The following is a 9,904-nucleotide window of genomic DNA, read 5'->3' on the forward strand; positions in this document are numbered from 1 at the left end:
ACAGAGCGGGCAGGGGGTGGAGGGCGGTCGGGCGGTAGGAGCAGGGCGTGGCGGTGGCACTATAGGCTGGGCCATTGGCTGCGGTGGGGCCAGGAGGTTGGGGCATTCATGAGCAAAGTGGCCTAATTCGCCACAGCGGAAGCAGGTGTTGGTTGTTTGAACTGCAGCGACGACAGCTGCTGCGAGCGCAGAAGTTTGTCCAGACACTCCGGAACAGGCGAGGAACCAGTCTTGGAGTGGCTTGTCACGCAGGGGGCGGATGATGGCTTTGCAAGCTGGGTTAGCCCCCTCTTGTAGGATATCTTTAACGAAGGACTCACGGGCTGTGTTTCCGATAACTCGCCTCTCTGCAGCGGCTTGCACACGAGCTACGAACTCGTTAAACGGCTCTTCACGTTTTTGGAAGAGCTTCATGAGGGGCTCTGGGGCGGCCACAGCGCACTAGCGGAAGGCTCAAAAGACACAGTCATGGAGCTGGAGGAAAAACCCAGGCGGGGTGGCCCTGTAGGCGCTGGGGTCGCCGTAAGGGCCAAACCCAAGAAATGCGTTTGCGGGGTAATGCACACCTTGACGCGCGTTGTCAGCAATTTGATTGTCGATTAAGACACTGAGATGGGCTCGCCAGTCAATGAACTGTCCAGGGGAGAGAACTGCTCGGGCTAGGGAGATCCAGTCATAGGGGATGCAACGAGGGATGGCCATGCGCTCAAGAATGTCTTGGGCGTGAGGACTGGCAAGGCCATCCTCTTTTATCGCGTTGCGAAGCATTTGAATGTCTTTGGGGGAAAAAGGGCTCCACGCTTGTGGGTTCTGCGGAGTGCGAACGGGATTAAGGGGGAACATCTGAGCCAGAGGCGGAGTGGGAGAGGAGAGAAAGGCGGTGTCGTATGCCGGTGGAGGGGGTTTGCGGTGCTACCGCTGCTGCTGGGGCAGGCGGGGGGTGAAACAGGCCATGGAGGTGAGGCATTGGCAGTGCCGCCGGGTGCGGCCAGGACGGCACGGCGGCAACTGTATTTTTGACTGGCCAAGATGGCGGCACGGAGACGTCACGCCTGACATCACTTCTGGAATCGGGCCAAGATGGCGGAGTGGCCACGTCACTTCTGGGCACAGGCCAAGATGGCGGGGTGACTGTGTCACTTCCGGGCGCCGGCCAAGATGGCGGGGTGACTGCGTCACTTCCGGGCGCCGGCCAAGATGGGGTGACTGTGTCACTTCCGGGCGCCGGCCAAGATGGCGCAGGAGGCGCTTCCGGTTTAGCGGAAAATGGCGGTCGGCAGGCATCCGGGGCGGGACCGGATGGTGACGCAGTCGCCGCTGCCGCTGAGCCCGCCCGCCCGCCTGACTGCTGTTCGCCCCCGGGCCGGGCCTCCGGGCGACCGGGTGGTGACACGACAGGAAGAGGCGGGTAGAGGCGGGAAGAGGGAGCAAAGGAAGAAGAAGGAGGAAGTGCGCCATGTTGGCATTGTTTGCAGGGCGCGGTCGGGGAGGAAGAAGGCGGAAGATCGCCATCTTGGTTGGGGTCCGGATCGGAGGCTATGGGGGGATTCAGTTCGAGCGCGGCCTCGAGCTGGGCAGGCAGAGAGCGAGTATCGTCGTCTCCATCAGGGTTGCAGGTGAGAGGGTGACTAGGCTCACAGGCGAGAGCGGAGGCAGGGGAGGGCACACCTTGGAGACAGGCGCGGATAGCGACGAGAGCCGGGATAAGGCCAGGGGGAAACTGCTTGCGTTCGTGTTCCATAGCGGACGTTACCCGCTGAATTAAACCTTCGTAAGTCTCTGGGCTCCAGAGAGCACAGGTGACGAGCCAAGGGTTAAAGGGCAGGAGAAGGTCCCAATACCGCTGTAGTTGACGGAGAGAGACCTTCACGTGGTGAGTTTCTAAAAGGGCCGCGAGTAAACGTACTTGAGGGACTTGGTGGGGGAGAGAGAGAGGCTCCCATTGTGACGGAGGGTTTAGGAGGGGGGTAGACTCGCTGTCGCTGAGGGCCGGGTTAGGTTCACGGGTGGGCTGGGACGGCGAAGAGGAAGGGAACAGCGCCGGAGAGTCCCTACCTTGAGCGGCGGCATGGGAGGATGGCGATGGGTCCCGTGCGGGAGGTCGAGCGGCTGGCCGGCCAAACAGGAACGTGAAGATGTCACTCCACCGCATACAGAAGGGAGCGGAGTCCCTGTTCCAGGCGCCAATTGTTGGCCGCCGCTGCGATGCCGCGGGTGGGTCGCTGGCACGCGGGCAGGTCGCTGCCGGGGGTCGGGCCTACGCCACGGCCGGACCGGGGCGGCAGCAGGTGGCTCAAGGCTCGGGGGGCGCGCGGTTCGGTGAAATGAACCACGGAGACGAGGTCTATGCGCAGGTCTGCTTTATTGAGGAAGTACACTTGGTTTTATAGTGCAGGGTAGGGGAGGGGTTTGAGCTAGGGTGGGTTGGCTACGGGGTGATAGGGGATGGGCGGAACTGGGCAGGCAGCTATGAGGTAAGCAGTGGCTAAGGAAGGAGGCAGATTATATGTTGGCAACATGGGCGGGACTGGCAGGAAGGATAGCAACGGCTGGAAGAAGAAGATAACAAAGGCTGGGGGAAGGGGTGGAGGGAGGCAGCAACACCACACTAATTAAAGAAGTTGTTAACATGGGGAAGGGTGGGAGGTGTGGGGAGTGGGGCATGTGAGAATCCTTCATATATTTTTGTGTACAATTTTGTGTTATCTAAGTATCTTTTAAAAATAATATATATATATTAAAACGAATATGTTATGCATAGTATACTCTCTGAAAACAATGGAATAAATGAGAGATCAGTGATGAAAGACAACTGAAAAAAAATACTTGGAGATCAAACCATATTCCTAAATAATACAAGGTCAAGGAAAAGTTCCAACAGAAATTTTAGAATATGTTTAAGTGCACAATTATATTTAACTTGTCAAAATTTGTAAGATGCAGCAAAAATGAACAGTGCTTAGAGGGAATTATATAGCACTAGATGTGTGTAATAGCAAAGAAAAAAGATCTCAAATCAATAATATAAGTTTCCATCTTAGCACACAAGGAAATGTAGAGCAAGTTAAATCCAAATTAAGCAGAAGAAAAGAAAAAGTAGCAATCAGAGCATAAATCAATGAAACAGAAATCAAGAATCATTAAAAAATCAATGAAATCAAAATCTGGTTCTTCAAAATGATCAATAATATTTATAAAACCTCTAACCGGCTTACCTGGCCTTAAAAATGAGAGAATACAGAAATTATTAATATTAGTGTTGGCAATAAAAATGGGACCATCACATTAATCCCAACGACATTATAAAGATGCCGAAAGAATATTATCGTACCAGGCTATGCCCACAAATTTTGTAGCTTAGATTAAATGGAAAAAGTCCTTGAAAGAGAAATCTACCAAAACTCACATTAGAAGAAATAAATATTGAAGAAATTGAACCAGTTATTAAGAATATTCCAAAGCGGATATTACTAGATCCACTTCATTTCACAGGTGAGTTCTAGCAAACATTTAAAGAAGAAATGATACCAATATCTGCAATTTATTCCAGAAAATAAAGCAGAGAGAATACTTCTTGAATTATTCTATGAGGTAAGCTTTGTGCTATTACCAAAATTGAATAAAAATATTAGTAGGAAAAGAAATTAAAGCCCCAAATCTCTCAAGATGCAAGATTAGGAAAAGAGAAATAAAACTATCTTGTCTCTCAGATGATATGATTGTCAGTGTAGAAAAACCCACAGAATCAATAATTTAAAAATCCTGAAACTAAAATTTAATAATACATGTAACAAAATATGTACAAGAACTGTATGAGAAAAACTGTGGAACTGATGATAGAAATAAGAAAGATCACAATAAATGAAGAGAAATTCCATATTCATAGAGTAGAAGACTCATTAATTCTAAGATGTTCATTTCTCCCAACCTGATCTCTATATTTAATGCAGTCTTAATTGAAATTCTAGCAATTTACTTGTGAATTTCAACAAACCTATTCTAATGTTTATATGGAAAGGCAGCAGAATCAGAATAGTCAACAAAATATGACAAATTGGAGGACTGACTTCTGATTTCCAGACTTAACTATAAAGCACAGTAATCAAAACAATCTGGCAAATATCAATGAAACAGAATAGAGATCCCAGAAACAGACCCACAGAAAAATAGTCAACTGACCTTTGATAATAAAGCATTTCCCTGGAGAAAGGATGCTTTTTTAATACATGATGCAGGGAAAACTGGGCATCTGCATGTAAAACAATGAACCTAGACACAGACTTTGAGTCTCTAACAAAAATGAACTCTAATTGGATTATTGACCTAAATGTAAAATGCAACAATATAAAATTGGTAGACAATAACAGGAGAAAATCTAGGTGACAGTCAACTTGTTGATGACTTCTTAGATACAAACACCAAAAGATGATCCATGAAAGAAAAAAGATGAATTGGACTTCATTAACATTAAAATCTTCTGTTCTGTCAAAGACACTGTTAAGAGAATGAAACACAAGTCACATACTTGGAGAAAATATTTGCAAAACATATCTGACAAAAGACTTGTATTAAAATTATACAGAGCATTCTTCAAAGTATGCAATAAAAAAATCCAATTTAAAAATGGGCAAAAGATCTGGTAGACACCTCAACAGATGACAATAAGGATATAAAAGTTGCTCATCATCATACATTATTAGAGAATTATAAATTAAAACAATGAAATTCTACCACACATCTATTAGAATAGCTAAAATCCAAAACATTGATAGCACCAAATTCCAGTGAGGATGTGGAGCAACAGGGACTCTCATTCATTGTGGATGGAATGTAAAATGGTACAGCCACTTTGGAAGAATTTGGCAGTTTCTTACAAAGTTTCTATCCAGCAATCACCCTCCTAGGTATTAACCCAAATGTGTTGAATAAACATATCCACCCAATAATCCTGCACACAAAAGTTTACTGCAATTTTATTCATAATTGAAGAAAAGTGTAAGTAAATAATATGCTCTTAAAAATGTGAATAAATAAACACACTGTGGTACATCCATACAATGGACTATTATTCAGCTATAAAAATGAGTGATCAAACCATGGGAAAACATGGAGGAAATTTATTGTTAAGTGAAAGAAGCCAGTCTGAAGAGGCTAAATATTGCATGACTCCATGCTTGAAAAGGCAAAACTATAGAGATAATAAAAATATCAATGATTTCAAGTAGTTCAAGATGTGGGTGGGAAAGATGAATAGGTGGAGAATAGAGCCTTTTCACATCAGTAAAACTGCTGTATATTATATGCTAATGATGTATACATGGCATTATGCATTTGTTAAATCACATAGAACTCCACAACACCACAAATGGACCCTAATATGAATTATGGACTTCAACCAATTTTAATAAGTCAATATAGTTAATCAAGTGTAACAAATGTACCACACTAATACAAGATGATAATACTAGAGGAAAGAATGTGTGGAGGAAATGTGGGTATATGGGAGCATTCTTTACTATCTGCACAATTTTTCTGTAAATCTGAAACCACTTTTTTTAAAAGCATATTTTTATTATTGGCCATGTAAACTCATCCTTCCTCAAGAAGATTCAGTCTTCATCTCATTCAAAGGGACTTTATGCATGTAAACTGGCCCAAGCATTAGAATTGTTTGAAGGACCATAACTCTCGCTGTGCTGATGCAGGTCAGGCTTTTGTTCACCAGACCCAGATTTTCTGCTTGTACAGATCGAGCAATACTTTAGTCATCTGACCATCTATTTCAGTTCTAGGAACTTCCTGATCATCTAGCTAATAAACAGATAACAGCATCTCACACTATTCTCTTTACTGCTAAGAGTCTGATGTCCATTACGCAAACCATGAATACCATGTCTTTGCAATTAAGTATCAACACTTGAACCGTGTCACTCTGGAAATCCTAACTGATTCAAAGAAACCAGTGTAATTGGAATATTTCCAACTATAATTTCCGGCCATGAAGAGCTTTCATAGATGTCATGGCATTTCTTAATAATATATTCTTCAGTATTCTGTCCTTAGTCCTGCCATCTCTCACCAATGTCAGGGCAGCCAGTCAGAGAAAAGTCTTGCCTCTCTTAGACTTTTATGATCATCTTTGTAGGAGATAATTTCAATAGAGACTCCTGACTTACTGATCCCCAGATTCTGTTACATCTATGTTTCATTTATTTTAGGCTCTGGATTTTTTGAGGGATAAAAAAGAATACACTTCTCAAAACACTTGATGAAGAAATGTTTACTAGACTCTCCAATGGGATATGGTAACATGGTGGCTGTATAGGTAGGTCTGTTATGATAAATCCATTCTAGCATTCCAATATTTATAAGCTATTCAATACCTTCCTCAAAAGTAAAAAGAAAGTTCAAAATTTCAATTTAATTTCATAATAAAAGGATAAAAACTTGAACAGACATCTCTCCAAAGAATATATATAAATGGTCACAAAGCACATGGACAGATGATCCACATCATTGGCCATCAGGGAAATGCAAATAAAAAATACAATGATACACTATTTTATACATACATTAGAATGCAACTATAAGAATGTTTTTTCATCTGTAACCAAAGTACATCAATAATACAGGGTTTTGGAGATGTGGCAAGATGGCATCCAAGTGAGTGTACCCTCATCATCTCTCCTACAGAAATTCAGCTGAGTGGTGACAAAATCCTGTCTGAGTGAACTGTTTTGGGATCACACAAAGCAGGAGGCTTGTAGACATGGATCTGGAGGGAGTGCAACAAAAAGAGTGATTGCCCAAGGTAAAATCGTGGGTTTCTGCTGCTTGTGCCCAAACTGTGGGAAGGCTAAACCCTTCCCCTAAGGCTGGTAGAGACAGCATTCCCTGAACACCACTGGTCACATGGCAGGTTCCTCAAACCATGCATTCCTCAAGCTCATGACCCTGAAGCCACATTCCCAGAACACTAATTTCTTGAAACCCACATTTCCCAAACCACTGAACCTGAGTTCCCTAATCCCAGCACTGCCTCAACCCCAGTATTCCCCAAGCCTGCAAGTCTCAAGAAAAACTCAGAGAATAGGAGGGTTCTGGTGAAGGGTGCAGAGGGGCCCAAAGACTGTAGGTTCAATTATCTGGTTCTCCTGTTTTGAGCTTAGAGGAGCTACCAGCTGGCTTGTGGAGAAACTAGGAAGAGATGAGAAGTGAACCTATTGAGGATACCCAATGTACCAAAATGCCCTGGGATCTGGGAAATTGGTCTGGGAGAAGGTGGAGTCAGGCAATTAACTAGTCCTGTGCAGCACAGTTAATGGAGGGGGACAGTAGGAAGTGCTTTGCAAGCTTCCAATAGCATATTTAGGTTTCCCAGCAAGGTGTGGATGCTGTCTCTAAAAGAGACTGAAAGTCATTATTTTTTGTTATGATTTGGGTCACCAGGGTCTCATTTGAATCTTGGAAGGGAGTTCTCACATAGGCTTCCTGCTGCCCTGGGAGAGAGAGAGAATTGAGGAAGGAAGGAAGGGGGAAGGACAGATTCCTAATCAGTTTATACAATTGCAAACGGTATTCTTTGCTTGAGGGCTTGTCTGATTTTTTGTTTTGTTTTGTTTTGTTTTGTTTTGTTATCTCTCCTTCTTCTTTATCCTCCCCTCCCCCCACACACACACCCTTGTTTTGTTTTTGTTTTTTCTATTAGGTGCTACTGGCAGAATGTCTTGTTTGTTGTGCTTCCTTATCCTCAATTTCCTCTTTTCTGTGTGTTCAGATTGTGGCTACCAATGCTATCTCCTTTCCTCTTTATCTGTCTATCTTCCATCTTCTGTTGTTGCCTTTTATATTCCACTTATTTTTGTTTAGCCCCCAATTTTTCTAGTTTTTAATTTCTAACACCTCTATTCTGTATTCTATTTTTTATTCACACTTTATGTTATTGGCCTTTCTTTTCTCTTTCCCTCTCTCCTGATCAAACTGGCCTTTTAATTCACATGATATTCTTCTTCATATTCAGTTTCCCATCTCATTGTAGGTACTCCACTTTTTCATTCCTATAACTCAACACAGGATATATGAGTTTGCTATTCATTCTGCTAGATCTTATATGGTTTTTCTGCTAACATCTAATATGAACACTACTATTAAACATTTCCTTTTCTTATCTCTTTTGCTTTCCCTGACACTAATCATTTTCTTTCAAGGGAACTTAGACAACAACAAGGAAACAGAGTAAGATGAAAAAAGTGTCAAAGAGAAGACTTCACACACACACCAAAAAAGCACAAAAATAAAACCCAAGATGAGACAGAGAAGCTAATCAACTGAATAAACTCATCAAGATGAAATGATGACCAGAAAGCAACAAAAAATTACAAACCATACCAATAATCAAGAAGACATGACCCAATCCAATGAACAAACTAAAAACCAGGAAAAGGACCAAAACATTGAACAACTAATCCATGCTCTTAAAACATATCATCAACCAATTTAATGAAGTGAAGGAATAGATTAAGGATATTTAAAAAATCCTGGAAAGTATACAGAAGAAACTGTAAACATACACAAAAGGATAATGGATATGATGGTGATGATTGGCACAATTGAAGAAATAAAAAAATACACTCTCAGCAAATAACAGCAGATTTGAAGAGGTAGATGAAAGAATTGGTGGGTGAAATGGAAAGCAGTACATCTGAAATCACAGACAGTAGAATTGATAGATAAAATATAGAAAAAATCCAGCAGGAATTTATGGATCTGAATGACAACACAAAACTCACAAACATATGCATTATAGACATTCCGGAAGGAGAAGGAAAGAGAAAGGGGACACAAGGGGAGTTGGAGGAAATAATGGCTGTAAACTTCCCAAACCTATTGAGGGAGATATATGTACACATCCAGGAGGCACAATGCACCACAAACATCATAAAATGCAACAGACCTACCCCAAGACATGTACTTGTCAAATTATCCAATGCTTAAGACAAAGAGAAAATACTGAAGGCAGCAAGAGAAAAAAGAGCCATCACATACAAGGGAAGTTCAATAAGATTAAGTACTGATTTCTCATCTGAAACCATGCAGGCAAGAAGGCAGTGGTATGACACAGTAAAAGTACTAAAAAAAAAAAAAAAAATTTCCAGCCAAGAAAACTATTCAGCAAAGCTGGCATTCAAACATAATGGAGAGTTCAAAATATTCACAGAAAAACAGAAACAAAGAGAGTATGCCAACAAGAAACCTACCCTTCAAGAAATACCAAAGGGAGTTCTGCAGGAGAAAAGGAAAAAAAAAAACAAAAAACAAATAAGAGAGACAGAGTTGGAGGAGAGCATAAGAACAACTAAAAAAAAAAAGACAAAAAGAAATAAAAACTACATATGACATACATAAATCCAAAGAAAATATGGTTAATGTAAGTAATTTCTTGGAAGTAATAACACTGAATGTTAATGGATTGAACTCATCTGTCAAGAGCCACAGATTGGCAGAATGGATAAGGAAATATGACTCATGTACATGCTGTCTACAAGAAACACACCTTAGGCACAGGGATTCAAGGAGGCTGAAAATGAATGGTTGGAAAACAATCTTACAAGCCAATAATAACCAAAAAAGGGCAAGAGTAGCTATATTAATATTGGCCAAAATAGACTTTAAATGCAAAGCTATTATGAGAGTCAAAGACGGACACTACATATTAGTAAAAGGGGTAATCTTTCAAGAAGAAAGAGCAATCATAAACATCTATGCCCCTAATCAGGGTGTCTCCAAATACATGAGACTAACACTGGAAAGACTAAGTGAAGGTGTAGATGTCTCTACAATTATAGTGGGAGACTTTAATGCAACATTATCACCATTAGACAGAACATCTCAGCAGAGGATCAGT

The sequence above is a fragment of the Dasypus novemcinctus genome, chromosome 3, assembly GCF_030445035.2.
Source record: "Dasypus novemcinctus isolate mDasNov1 chromosome 3, mDasNov1.1.hap2, whole genome shotgun sequence".
Classification (NCBI taxonomy): Eukaryota; Metazoa; Chordata; class Mammalia; order Cingulata; family Dasypodidae; genus Dasypus; species Dasypus novemcinctus.